Source organism: Hippocampus bargibanti, linkage group LG04 (assembly GCF_051943395.1).
Source record: "Hippocampus bargibanti isolate YZ-2025 linkage group LG04, ASM5194339v1, whole genome shotgun sequence".
Classification (NCBI taxonomy): Eukaryota; Metazoa; Chordata; class Actinopteri; order Syngnathiformes; family Syngnathidae; genus Hippocampus; species Hippocampus bargibanti.
Genome location: NC_142737.1, coordinates 23974983 through 23989138, shown reverse-complemented (window position 1 = coordinate 23989138; position 14156 = coordinate 23974983). Strand labels below are relative to the sequence as shown.

The 14156-nt window shown below is 44.5% G+C and overlaps 1 protein-coding gene across 5 annotated transcripts in view; it reads right to left on the bottom strand.

Annotated features, from left to right (window-relative positions):
* Positions 1–6680, bottom strand: part of arvcfb (ARVCF delta catenin family member b) — a 263119-nt gene extending 256439 nt beyond the window's left edge. For 3 of the 5 annotated variants that reach the window (XM_088994806.1, XM_088994809.1, XM_088994807.1), the window contains exon 1: positions 6398–6679. The gene's annotated coding sequence lies outside the window, so the exon portion shown is untranslated. Of the gene's footprint in view, positions 1–6397 lie in introns of all 5 variants that reach the window. The other 2 variants (XM_088994808.1, XM_088994811.1) reach the window with 2 other exon arrangements.
* Between the last annotated feature and the right edge of the window lie 7476 nt (positions 6681–14156).

The window sequence follows — 14156 nt, the reverse complement described above, 5'->3', positions numbered from 1 at the left end:
TTGGCAACCGGTTCAGGGTAAACCACGCCTAATACCCGAAGATAGCTTATATCAACATATTTTCTAACTCCCGAGAATATCGATATAACGAGACTTTACTGTATCTGGGTGTTACTCTGAACAATAAACTGGACTGGACTACACACACGGATCCCCTTATTAAAAAGGGACAGAGTCGCCTCTTCCTACTCAGGCAACTGAGGTCTTTTGGAGTTCAGGGGTCACTCCTAAAGACTTTCGATGACTCTGTGGTGGCCTCAGCCATCCACTATGGAATTGTCTGCTGGTCAGGCAGCATCACCACCCGGGACAGAAAAAGACTGGAACACCTTGTCAAGAGGGCCAGTTCTGTCCTGGGCTGCTCGCTGGACTCTCTGGAGGAGGTGGGCAACAGACGGACGCTAGCTAAACTAAAAGCTATGATGGACAGCCCCTCCCCCACTCCTGCCCACCCTGACAGCACTGGGTAGCTCCTTTAGCCAGAGATTATTACACCCGCGCTGCAAGAAGGAGAGGTACCGCCGCTCGTTCCTACCTACTGCTGTCAGGCTTTGCAATTCTCAGTGATCACATGTGAGGAAAAAAAACTGGACACTTGTCAATATGGGCTGATGCAATACATCAATATGCCTTTCTTGATACTTCCACTATGTACAGTTTTTTATGAAACAGTTTTGCACATTTACATTTTGTGATGTCACGAGAGGCTGTGTCCTGGAGGGCAAATACATCCCCCTAAGATGGCTCCCCCCAGAGAGAGTCTTGGCCCCATCTGGTGGAAGGCAGCAATTAAAACCACACACCTGCAGCTGATCAGGGCGGGATTGGCAGGCAAGGCTCTTAAGGCAGAGAGCCTCTGAGTGTGGAGCTTGGGGAAAGACAAGCTCGATTGCTGTGCTCTGTAAAGAAGTTGATTGCTGCGTGGAACTCATTGCCAGTTGGGACCACACGACAGGACACTGGATTTGGACCTTGCTAAGGTGGCTAGGCTACATGAGGAGGACGTTAAGAGGGGTGAGGCCTAGAGACTCTTGGAAAAGAACTCCGTCTTCAGTTTTACCTCAAAAGAGACTTTATTTTGATTTAAGTATTGGAAGACACTATTCAAACCTTTGTTGCTTGTGAATCCCCCCTGAAACCTTTGATTAAAACCTTTGTTTGTATCTTGTCCTGTCCCGCTGAGAGCCAGCCTCTCATGATATCACAATTTGCACAGTATACAGTTGACATTTTTATTTTGTTATGCTTAGAATATCTTGTTTTCTATCCTTTCACCCCCCATCCCACCCCATCCTCTTTCAAATTGCTGCTGTGGACTGCAAATTTCCCCATTGTGGGACGAATAAAGGTTTTCTGATTCTGATTTTCTGATACACAACATACTGTATATCTTAATATGCAATACATGCAAGTCTAGGTTATCTTGGAAAATGGTAACGGAGGACAAAAACACAATTATACAGATTTGTAAACAATACTTATGAGATTTTGGTCTTTTGTTGATGGGTAGACCTTTGTTTTCGGCAATGTTTGAAATTAATGAGTTTATTGCATGGAAGTTAATTAACATCTTATTTTGGGCACAGGTAAACTGGATGGTAAACTGGTTTGTGAACATTTTTATAAATGAGCAACATTCTGGTGCCAATGAGGGTTTTTAATCAGTAATTCTTTGCAGAAAATCAGGCTAAATACACTGTAATCAACCCTTAATTAGGCGAGAAAAGCCATTATTTGGCAAACCCAACCACTGACTATATAGCACGGTGAATGCGTCATTAAAACGCAGTTCATGTTCGGACGGAGGGTTCTACTGAGAATACTTGACCCAGCAAAATATAAGATATACTTTGACAAGAATATACCCTTCAAAAGTATGTGAGAGTCAGTCTGATTTCAGGTGGGGGGAAAATAGCCTAGTTGGTTTGAAAAAAGCACACAAGGACTTCAAGTAAATCAACAGTGAGTCTGAAATGGCACATTAATATAAAGCACCTTGCTAGCCTTTTGATGTGTGAATATGTGACTTCCCATCCTAAAAACATGAACGACATACAGTCGTGGCCCTGCTATCATATCTCAGAAGAAGAAATGAAAAGTTACTAAAATAAAATACAACATTACTTTTAATATAGCACACATTGAACAGTGCACTTTGTGGTACAGTCGTAGAGGGTGGTGAGCAGTTTTAGAGCTGTACAAACATTTGTTATCATGTATAAGTTTGTATGTTTTAATACATTGCTGTACCGTTTATTTGTGTTGGAGGACATTGTTAATGCTGTTATCGTCAGGTTTTTGGGTTTGAGATGATGAAATGCAACCAATACAAGGAATCGTGCTGTGTATCGTCATGATTCTTGAACGCAACGCAGTTGGTCACCAACAGATAAACATACAGTGGTTTTCATAAATCTATATTTTTATTGTTTATTTATGGAATTCTGCCATTGATTTGGTTATTGTTACTTTTCTAAACATTTTACTAAAAGCAGAAACAAGAAATAAAAATGAGGTGCTAAATGAGGTAATAAAATGGCTACATAATGCAAAAGTGAATGTAGAACTGCCAACCATTTGTATTTGACATGGTAATGATTCAGACAGTGGAATCTTGCCATGGGGCTTGAAAATGGTGGGAGAGAAAAATAAATGATAAACTTAAAATTGAAAAATACAACAAAAAACATAAGACCACCAAACTCTGCTTCAACATGGTATCTAAGCTAAGCAACAACTGCAAATTGTGACAGATAAAACTTTGTCAGACATTCACAGTGTTTGGGCAGGTATGTCAATAAGTGACTGTGAGGGAACCATAAATATTACTTCTCCTTATGCTGCACTACTGTACATTGAGATATGAACAAAAATTGCGTGCATTGATGCTAAGAAAGCACCAAGTTGAGAGACTTAAATATCTCCCCATTGTAATGGGGAAATATGAACTCTCTGTCAACCAATATAAACGTGGCATCATGTCCATCTCTCAAATTGAACAGAAGCATATGTAAGGCTTTCTCTCAAATTCTCTTTCATCTCATCAAACTAATACATTCATTCATTCATATGGCGCCTCTTATACAAATAATTCATCATGGTGTGCTTTTCGACAGTAAAAAGCTGGATCCCAATCACACACAATACACACACACAAAACGGCACCTGTAAGGAGAAGACTATCAGGAGCCATAGAAAACAGCATTTTAAATTTGTGGCATTGATGATGTGGAGCCTTGAGGCATTCATTATTTGTTGGTGGCTCACGTGTGCATACACACAGTAGGATGACTGTATGACTGACAGGATGATTATACAATTGTCAGGAACACAACAGATGAGGAAACACTAGAGGCACAGTAAAGCTCACATGAATAAAAGATGGACAAAGAACAAAGAAAAATGAGAATATGATTTTTGTTCTATAAACACAACTTTGTAAATAATACAACAATCAACACATTCTAAAATACACCTAAAAATGTAGGACCAATGCAAAATGTGGATATTTCCCATTACAAAAAGAACAACAACATCAACAACAAAAGTACACGAAAGAAGAGTGAAGAGACCAAAGTACAGGCTCGGCAAAATTATCATACACATTAGTATGTGTAATAAAAGGCAGTAAAGCAGAGAAACAAAAAAAAATGTTTTAATTGTTGAAAAGTATATATAACGCAATTTGCTGGGTTTCTTTCCAATGCCATAGTTTTCGTTTATTATTCTCTTACTGCCATTTTTGAAGTGGTGAGCACCACGCTTTTACTGCGGAAACATATAACAAAACAAGCAAATCTGTAAATGCAACACAAAGAGCCTTCCATTTGCACTTCAGTCTTTGTAGACATGATTCTGTACCAGCTCAAAAGCCGGTCTTGTTATGGGTTATCTGTTATGTGTGCTGCTGGAACTGCATTGAGACAAAAATCAACAGGCTGACCTCGCAATGCCAGAACTCCAAAAAGTATGCCATGCGTCCCATTTGACTTTTTAGAACATAAGGCAACAAAATGGCATTGTATGTACTTTTGAAAACGAAAACACTACTTGGTTTATTTATTTTATTTGACTTTTATTTAACCTACAGTTGTGTCAGATAATTTTTACCCAGTTTAATATTATAAATATGTGCCTTACTGCATTGTTTCAGTCAGAGACGAAGGAGTAAGTAAATTGTGTCAGAATTGATTATGAAAACATCTGCGATTGGTTGGCAACCGGTTCAGGGTAAACCATGCCTAATACCCGAAGATAGCTGGGAGTGGCTCCAGCACGCCTCACGGACCTTGTGAGAATTAAGTGGATATGAAAATGGATGGATGGATGGATGGATGGATGGATGGATGGATGGATGGATGGATGGATGGATGGATGGATGGATGGATGGATGGATGGCCTATTAAAACCTGTGGTAAACATCGAATAAAGGCATCCAATTTTACTGGGTCATCAGTAGACACGTACCCACCAATAGCTGTGCATCACACAAATTGTGGATGGTGTGTCTCAAAATGAGATTCCCAAGTGGGTTGCACATTGAGGTTCAAAAGAATCATTCCATTGCTTCTTTATAAAAATCCATCTATGCTTATCTATGCATTTAAGTCCAGGAGCACCAACACTGGGGTTGTTTTAGAACCCATATTGCCTCTCGAGTCATTCATGACAAGTGCACTCCAGTGCAGCAGGGACGGATGTGAAACAGATTGAAAATATGATTTCTATCACAGTGTTTCATAAATATTGTAGAAAATAGTTTTAAAATATGATAAAAAAAAACGGTGATGGTCAATGGTAATCATTTGATTTGATTGTCAATGATTAGCGGTGCAAGACAAAACTGATTATTTGTGGGGAAAAACAGTGTTTCCTTCCACATGGAAAACATACTAAAAAATGTTGTTGTTTTTGCATATAACCAAGGAGATGTTGTGTTGTGTGTCTTCCATGAGAAAAAAAATATGTTATTTTAATTAATCATGGAATGAAGGAATGTGACTTTAAATGTGCAACACTGTTGCACATTATTCCTATATAAAATTGAATCAATTCACAGTGGGGGCGGGTGGGGGGGTAAAACATTATGTCACGTGAAAACAACTACTGCTATCACATCTTGAATCTGAAACAAGCATGCTTCTGAATGCAAGATGAAAGTCAAAGACTAGCAAAGTAGAGAATGATGATTTTCATCTACAAATGATGCTCAAATAAGGCAGTCATAACGTGGCGGCACCATAACTTGCAGGCACTGACATTAACTGAATGTTATTGTTTGCTCAAATCTGAATGAGTTGCAATGCCACAAAACAATTTTAAAAAACATCTTCTGGCACTATCTTTCTCAACAAATTAACACATTAAAGTACTCCAGGGTGAATCTAGCCATAAGTCATATCAATACAGCAACAAAATGACATTTTAACCTTTAAAATGGGCCAATGGTGACACGGGCTGCCTGCCTACAACTGTAAAGATTGAGCAAGTTTAACAAAATCAACACATGTCTGTTGGATTAGAGCCATGGTCATTCACCTCCTTTCCCTTGTTAATGCAGTTCATGATTTATTAGCAAAGCAAATAGAATACTCTAATGCTCAGTCATGTCTTTCAACACTAAGCAGCTGTGAATTAATAATAGATGTGCAAGGTAAAAATTATTAACGCCCTTTAATGTGATCTAATAATGACACGATTTGCATGTTAAAAGATCAACCATCTATATCACACCTGAGAGTGTCCTAATGTAGGTACGTAAATGAGATGCTCTAATTCTTATTATAATCATCAGCAATGCATGGTAACTCAGAATTGGTTCTGACATATAACGATTGATTGCCAGTCACAGCATGGGGGTTTGCGTGAGGCTCAAAAAGAAGCACAATCAGGTTAACTGAATCCAGCCAACCCTTAACTTGAATGCTGAGTTTTAAAGAAAAACGGCCAGATTCTGGGGAGAACGTTATTCAGAGCATTTTCAAGATTTGGTCTTCGGTCGTTTGCGCACATTCGTCTGAATATGACGCTACGGCACTGACAACGCGTCCTGCCATGGACAGACAGACGCCCGGTCCACAGATAATAACATGCGCACAGATTCCCCAGGACAATTTACGAAGACAGTCCAACCAAAAACTATGTAATAAAAGCGAGGGAGGTGATTGCATCCCCTTCCAAATAAATGTCGATCAATAACAGGAACTGGGCTTTTTTGCGCTCCATATTATTTGAATAATGATATATCAAACGGCAACAACAGCTCATCAAGATTCACAACGCCCCCTTGTTATAGAGAGTTGGAAGGCAGAGAGTACAACTTGATGGTGCAAGCTCTGTGTAGGTCAGGAGGCACACGCATTTTCAACGGCAATTGAATTTGTTGGATTGCTTTTACCTCAGTTTGTCCAGTCCATCCTCCTTTACGGACGCGATGGGAGCCTGCGAGATGGATGATGAGCAGTAGTCCGGTGGTTTGAACGAGTAGACTTTAGTGTATGGCTTTGCTGCTGCGGACCTTCTCTGACACTACTAATCTCAAATTTTGGTGCGTTCCCTTGCCTTCTGTGTAATGCAATACAGTACTTGTACAAAAAAACACAAAAAAAATCCCCGAAGATTTAAATTGCAACCTGTTTGCGTTGGTGAATAATTGCTAATGACGGTGACGTCGCGCTGTATAAAACCAAGAGCAGCCTCATCCAAAACTGAGGATGCTGACAGACATTGTCTCCGCCCATCGCCACCAGCACAGATTTGGAGAAAATGTTGGGAGTGTAAACCTGTTTTCTGGGAGAAATAGTTCCCTTGACCGTTCCCTATAAGAATTTCTTTCCCGCCTCCATTTTATGAATTAATTCACTGCCCTTGTAGAAAAAGAAATAATTAGGATATTTTCAGGAGGTTCCCCTTGCTTGCAGCCCTTCCGTGATTTATTATTATTCTTATTCTTATTATTATTATTATTGTTATTATTATTATTATTATTATTATTATTATTATTATTTTGTGATCAGTCTTTATTCCTGGCTAAGTGACTCAGTGCCAGTACAAGGCAGGTACCAAGCCACAATGAAAAAAATAGTAAAAAAGCCACCCAGTACAAAAAAAGGGTGGCAAACAAATCATGCAGGTAACATGGTGTACGTCACCTGATGGGGTGGCAAAAAAAGAGTCCAAGATGGCGCCCGAGTAGGCAGCCGTTAGCAATTGCTCTCATGATCCTTGCTTTTGTTGTTTTTGTCTTATCTTGTGTTTTCCTTCGTCATCTTGTGTTGTTCTGCGTCGTGTGGAACAGATATGGATTGTTTTTATGCATTTTTGGCCACGACATTCATCAAGGAGGAGACTGTGCTGAGCGGTTGCGCCTTTTCGGCAACATGAATATGCCAGTACTGTTTTTGAATGGGAGGAATGTCGGTGCCATTCGACTGTCATCGCTAGACACCAAAGGGGCCATTGTGTTGTTTTGCGCCTGTAATGGGCAGCATCTTCACAGCCCCGCTTTGTTCAACGGAAAGATCAGTTTTTGGACAGTCTGCGGCTGGATGGACGCATGGTTTGAGGAGCCCGCGATAAGAAGAAAGGAGCATCAGCGCAGAGCGCCGATGCGGATGTGGAACTGTTGCGGCTTGGAATTGAAGCGGATTTATGTGGGACAGTAGATGTGAGACAATCTCTTTTCGTCAATGGATGCTACAGCTGCGTGTTTGCTTTCAACATTTAGCTTGTAGTCGACGTGCACATTCCACCATGATGTCCCTGATCCACTGGAGAAAAGATGCTTTGATACTCTCCTCTTTCATCGAGAACTGCTTCATGTAACAAAGAGGGTACAGAAAGTGCTTAAGAATGTTTTTTTGTGTTGTTATATTGTCTTTGTGTAGTCATATTATTTGTTATTTAGTTTTTTTTTGTTCTTTTGACTTCAAGACGGCGCCGCGACATTGGCTGTCTTTCCAGCAGCTCATGTATTTTGTTTTTCTACTTTCATTCCTTTCATCACTTTGCTACTGTGAAATGTAAATTTCTCCACTGCAAGACTATTAAAGGCAAATCCAATCCAGTCCAATACAAAACAAACAAAATAACTGTGTTTAAAAAAGTTGGAGCTTTTGCTGAAAAGTAGAAGCAGGAGAGGTCCTACATAAACAGGTAACATCCGACTGTCATGGTTTGCAAGGTGGTGATGGCGGTTGTGGATCCCAAAAAAGCAGGCAGGAGGGAGCAGCAGGTTGTGTTTGACAAATTGTATTAAAATAAAGTCAGCAGGAACAAAGTGTAAGACATCAAAATCAACTGAACAGAAAAATACAAAGTATCAAAGGAAAGCCATGAGTAAAAATCTGCCAAGATGAAACAAACACATGCACAGCATACAATGCATACACAACGCACAATGCATACAATGACCCGACACCAAATGGTCGTGCCGGGAGTCCTTTTAACTGCCACTGACGAAGACGACCAACACCTGAGCAACTGACAGACTACCCTTTGGTCGCCAACCAGAACGTGGCAGTCTGCCACTGATCAGGACGACCAGCACCTGTGCAGGTGCATGCGGGGCCGACAGCGCCACTCGTTGGTCGCAAACCAGATTGTGACAATAACCCCCCATCAAGGGACTGCTTCCAGAACTCCCAACAGTCTCCCAAAAGGTCCAACTCACCAGGGAACAATGGTGGAGACGGCAAACGTTGCCTCACCAGCATATGATGGGCGGCGGCCTGATGGGAACGGAACTCGGCCTGACGTGGACGTTGACGCGGCACGGATCGTCGTAGACATGAGTGCGACCCTTCTCGCACAATAATGTGACTATGCATGGCTCGACGTGGACGTTGCACTGCCAGGCGCAGAGTGGCACCCCGGACGGCCGTAAGGGAACAGGTTTCGGCCGGAAGTTGACGTGGGCGTGAACTGCCCAACATCGGGGAAACGAGACCAGTCCTTAGCAGCTGCGGGATCCAGCCGTAAGTGGAATCTTGGCCTGACTTGGAAGCGGACGCGGCACGGCTCGTCGTGGACGTGAGTGCGACCCTATCTCACACAATCACGCGACGACGCATGGCTCGATGTTGACGTTACACTGCCAGGCACAGGGTGGAAATGAGACCGGTCTGTTGTACCTGCGGGATCCGATGGTTGGTTGGGTCATTGTGTCACGTTTTGCAAGGGGGTGATGGCGGTTGTGGATCCAAAAAAAGCAGGCAGGAGGGAGCCTCGTCGTCGGTGAACACTCTTCCCGCGGTTGATTGCTGTGCGAGTGAGATGCTGTCTGCCTGGCCAGAATTGTCATATGCATTTGTTAAGAAACAGTTATTTTCTATCTTTACTTTATGCAATGCTGTAATATTCTCTGTTAAGATAAATGCGACATACTGTATTGCTGAATGTTGACCCAGCCACAATGCTACATATGGTCCTCTGACAGTGATTAAAAAATAGTTCTTATACAATGCTGAGAGAAACAGTTTCTCTCAGTGCTCTGTCAATTAAACATCCGACTTGTTTGATCTAAACAAGAAAGACCATGTTGAGTCTTTATTCTACCAAATCTATCGCAAACACGCTGCAGATGTCAACAGCGTTGCCAGGCTGCCACCGCATAGTGTTGCCAAGCGGCATATAAAAAAAAGGGTCTGGCGGTCGTGGTCGTAAGTACGGGGGACAGGTGGTCGCCGTAACTCGATCGTAAATTGGATGTTACCTGTAATACATATTTTCTAGACAGCTTTAAGATGAACAATACAGCAATACGGCTCTTTGCTTTTTGTTGATTTGTTCGTTTGGCTTCTCAGTTTTGATATCGATATAATATGTTACGGAGAGCTCTGATTAAAGTGTCATCTGCTACCTCAATACAGCATTGTGTTAAAGCAATGGTACAGTATTGTGTTAAATTAGTGGTTCACAACGTTTTTTTCATTGATATCCTTGCTATGTGTGTGTGCGTGTGTGTGTGTGTGTGCGTGTGTGTGTGCGTGTGTGTGCGTGTGTGTGTGTGCGCATGTGCGTGTGCGTGTGCGCGCGCGTGTGTGCGTGTGCGTGTGCGTGTGCGTGTGCGTGTGTGTGTGTGTGTGTGTGTGTGTGTGTGTGTGTGTGTGTGTGTGTGTGTGTGTGTGTGTGCGTGCGTGTGTGTGTGTGCGCGTGCGTGCGTGTGTGTGTGTGTGTGTGTGTGTGTGTGTGTGTGTGTGTGTGTGTGTGCGTGTGTGTGTGTGTACCTCGACTGGGATCACCACCTTATCGTGGTGAGGCACTTTGCGTGTCTCCATGATCCCGAGAGTTATGTCGGCTGGAGTCTTGTACTCCGGGCAGGGTCACCCAAGCCGAACAGGTCGGAGGGTAGTCCAACAAATCGGACCACCGGCAGCCCCCTTCAACCGCACTCACCTGAAGGTCGTCTTGAGTCCTCACTCATGCCACTGGAATACAGTGGGTGCGGCCAAGTATCTGGGGGAAGGAATTGCGCGCCCCGTCCCTCACACTAAATCCACTAGTAGCGCAGGTTTCAGCGTCCACCATATAAGTCCACCGGCGATAGGATAAAGTGACGGGGGCAGGTCATGGATGTGACTGGAAGCTTCTAGCTTGATTCCTACACAGGGACGGTACAGGATTGATGGTCGTTGCGAAGATGGGATGGAGCAACATTGTCCTTCGGCAGCATCCTGTGCGTCTGAGCAGCCCTATTCAGGGTCCGCACTGCTCACCCCTTATAGGGGAAGGGTCCAGAAAAGGTGACCTAAACAGTGCTTGTTCCACCACACCTGGGTCACCGCAGTCACCAAGGCGTCCCCCTTATGCGGGCGAAAACGAAATATAATCAAACCCATGACTATGAACCTGGCTTCCTGGAATGTTCGCACCCTCCTCGATGCTCGTGACGGGATGGAGAGACCTCGAAGACGGACTGCCCTCATCGCACATGAGCTCAGGAGGTACAACATCGATATTGGCGCACTCAGTGAGACTCGGTTCTCAGGCGAGGATTCACTCACAGAAGTTGTTGAGGGCTACACCTTCTTCTGAAAAGGTCTCCCAGAGAATGAGCGAAGACTCCATATAGTTGGCTTTGCTGTGAAAAGCAGCTTACTCAGTAACTTCCCTGAGTCGCCCCAAGGCATCAGTGAACGGCTTATGAACTGGCGTATTCCCCTGGTAAAAGGTCACTTCGCAACTTTAATCAGTACCTATGCTCCCACCTTGGATGCTGACGATTATACCAAAGATGCCTTCTACGAGTACCTGGATGCAACCATATCTAAAATCCCTGCCTCTGAAAAACTTGTTCTGATGGGTGACTTCAATGCCCGAGTAGGTACTGATGGCAGGCTCTGGAAACAAGTAATCGGAAGGCACGGGACTGGGAAAATAAACAGCAATGGCCTCTGACTCCTCACTCTGTGCTCTGAGCATCAGCTGATTGTAACCAACACCATCTTTCAGCTGAAAAAGAAATACATCACATCATGGATGCACCCCAAACATTGGCACCTACTGGACTACATTATCATAACCAGACCAAAATGACGTCTGCATCACGCGGGCCATGCGTGGGGCTGAATGCTGGACTGATCATCGACTGATCAAGTCCAGGCTCAAGCTGACAATTCGACCTCCTCATAAGAAACAGCAACCCCAAAGGCGTCTTAACTCCAGGGCCCTGGAGTCCCCAGAATGTGCAGCCAGCTACCGCAACAAACTGGCAGAGGGACTTGCCAGCCTGGACAAGGACACCAGTAACGATTACCTTGATGTTGAAAGCAGGTGGAAAAAATTGAGGACGACAATTCATCAAGCTGCCTCTGTGATCTTCAGCTTTACTCAGAAACCTCACCAAGACTGGTTCGATAACAACTCAGCTGCCATACAGGAGCTTCTGGAAGCCAAGCGCAAAGCCCATGCCACACTTCTCTCCAAACCTCACTCTCCACTTCTCCTCTCTCACTACAAGGCCATCCATGGTGAAACACAGAATCAGCTGAGGATTATGGAAAACAAGTGGTGGCTCAGCAAGGCCCAAGAAATCCAGAGGCATGCAGACAACAACACACACGCCTTATATGATGCTGTAAAATCCCTGCATGGCCCACAAAGACAACACATTGTTCCAGTTAGATCTGCAGACGGTTCTGTACTACTGAAGGACAAACAGCTAATACTTGAGCCCTGGGCAGATCACTTTGACTCCCTGCTCAACCAAGTAAACCCTTCAGACCTATCTGTCCTTGACTCCCTCCCAGAGCTTCCATCAGTTCTCTCCCTTGATGAACCTCCTCAGTTCACAGAGGTCCTCTCTGCAATCCGGAGCCTCAAAAACAAAAAAAAGCCCTGGCCCTGATGGCCTTCCAGCTGAGGTTTTCAAGAGCGGCGGTTACCTCCTGACACGGCAACTCTACCATCTCACCACCATCTCCCTGCTTTCTGTTGCTGGCAAGATTCTTGCAAAAGTAGTGCTGTTCCGTCTTACATCGCACATTACTGAAGACATCCCCCCAGAGACACAATGCGGTTTTAGAAAAGATCGAAGCACTCTGGACAAGATCTTCGCTGCGCGCCAAGTTCAGGAGAAATGCAGGGAACAAAACAAGGACCTCTATATCACCTTCATCGACCTTACCAAGGCATTTGACACAGTTAACCGTGACATTCTCTGGACCATACTGCAGAAATTTGGCGTCCCCTCCAAATTTCTCAGCATCCTTAAACAGTTCCACAGTGGCATGCAAGCAACTGTACTTGTTGGTGGCCAGCAATCTTCCCCTTTCCCTGTGGAAGTCGGGGTGAAGCAGGGCTGTGTACTGGCTCCTGCTATATTCAACCTGTTCCTGATGGCAGCTACGCTCCTCTTCCATAAGTCCATCCAGGAAGGTGGCGGCGTACAATTTCAATTCTGCCTGGATGGTAGCCTGTTTAACATCAGACGCCTATAGGCCAAGACCAAGACCCTGATCGGTGACATTCACGAGTTACAGTATGCAGATGATTGTGCTCTGCTGACCCACAGCCCAGCTGCCATGCAACATGCCCTTAATACCATGTCCTCCATCTACCGAACACTCGGTCTCGTGATCAATGTAACCAAAACGGAGGTCATGGCAAAAGAGAGTTCTCCACCACCAGTGTTCACCCTCAGTGGCACACCCCTCAAGGTTGTCCAACAATTCAGCTACCTCGGCAGCATTCTAACACCCTCCTGTCTAATTGATGATGACGTCCAGGCCCGCATCAATCAAGCCTCCAAAGCTTTTGGCAGATTGCGTACTCTTGTGTTCGAAAACAACCACTTAAGAACTCCAACAAAAGTCGCAGTCTACCAAGCCGTGTGTGTGTCCACGCTGCTATATGGCTCAGAAGCCATCTATCGACGCCATGTGAGACGCCTTGATGCCTTCCACATCAGGTGCCTCCAACGGATCCTTGGCATCCCCTGGCAGGATCGTGTCCCACACACTGACATCCTTCAACGCACTGCCTTTACCAGTATCGAGGCTATACTAGCAAAGAGGCAACTCCGGTGGGTTGGACATGTCATCCGGATGCCTAGCTGCCACTTGCCTTGACAGGTGCTTTATGGACAACTCTTTTCAGCGAATAGGAAGCCTGGTGGTCCTAAGCTGGGATACAAAGACTAGCTTAAACAGACTCTAACAGGCCACTCTGGCATTCCTTATGCCACAAAGGGGTGACACAACTTGAAGACAATCGCACCCAGAGGAGGATCGTGCGGCACCAGCAAAGACACCTTTGTGCTGCTCCAGTACTGCTCCGGCAGTCCGGTCCGGGCCTCACATGTCCTGAATGTGGCAGGATTTGTGGCTCCAGAATCGGGCTTCATAGTCACCTATACAGTGGCATCGCCGCCAGCGACAATAACCACTGTCCAATACCCCACAAGAATGGACGCTATGTCATCTTCGACTTCGATGGACTGCCAGACAATGTGCGTGTGTGTGCGTGTGCGTGCGCATACGTGTGTGTGTGTGTGTGTGTGTGTGTGTGCGTGTGCGTGTGCGTGTGCGTGTGTGTGTGTGTGTGTGTGTGTGTGTGTGTGTGTGTGTGTGTGTGTGTGTGTGTGTGTGTGTGTGTGATTGTCGCTCCGTTTTGAGGCGGTAGCCATTGCCTGTCTTGGTAATGACTGGGAGGGCTCA